Raw genomic sequence first — 624 nt, 5'->3', positions numbered from 1 at the left:
GTTTTCTTGTTTTCTTTCATTTTACTCAATTTTTATCACTCACATGTTTTGTGCATTAATGTTATTATTATTATTTTAATATTGCTATTTAGGTTTAATCTATTTTTTACACTTTTTGTTATTATTTACTTACAGTTAGTAATTTTAGTGCTTCTACTAAAACTTTTTTCAGTTAGTTGATAAAAAAAATTTTTTTCTCATTTTAATTTAGTTTAAGTTTTTCTTCTAATATTTATATTTTATTTCAGCTTTATTCCAAATGACAATTTTTAAAAAAATTGTTTTAGTTGATAATAATAACCCTGGTGGACATCAGAGTAATGCATTATGAAATGAATTGTAATTAATTTAACTGCATTTTAAATTCCAATTCAATTCCTAAATTTTAAGGGTAGTAAACCTATTGCAGAAATAGAATTTTAGGATGCAGAATTTAAATGAAATTCCCATAAATGAATACAACTACAAATGGCATGAATTGAACATTTTCATTAATGCATGCTGTGAACGATTCATCCATGTCTATGTGTGATTCTTTAAATGAATCATTATGTTGCATAATTAATTATGTTTATTAGGTGATAAACACACAGCTTTGAAAATAATGCTCTTCAACAATGATAA

The sequence above is a fragment of the Sinocyclocheilus grahami genome, unplaced genomic scaffold (assembly GCF_001515645.1).
Source record: "Sinocyclocheilus grahami isolate Dianchi unplaced genomic scaffold, SAMN03320097.WGS_v1.1 scaffold1097.1, whole genome shotgun sequence".
NCBI lineage: Eukaryota > Metazoa > Chordata > Actinopteri > Cypriniformes > Cyprinidae > Sinocyclocheilus > Sinocyclocheilus grahami.
Note: the sequence above shows the minus strand (reverse complement) of the source record.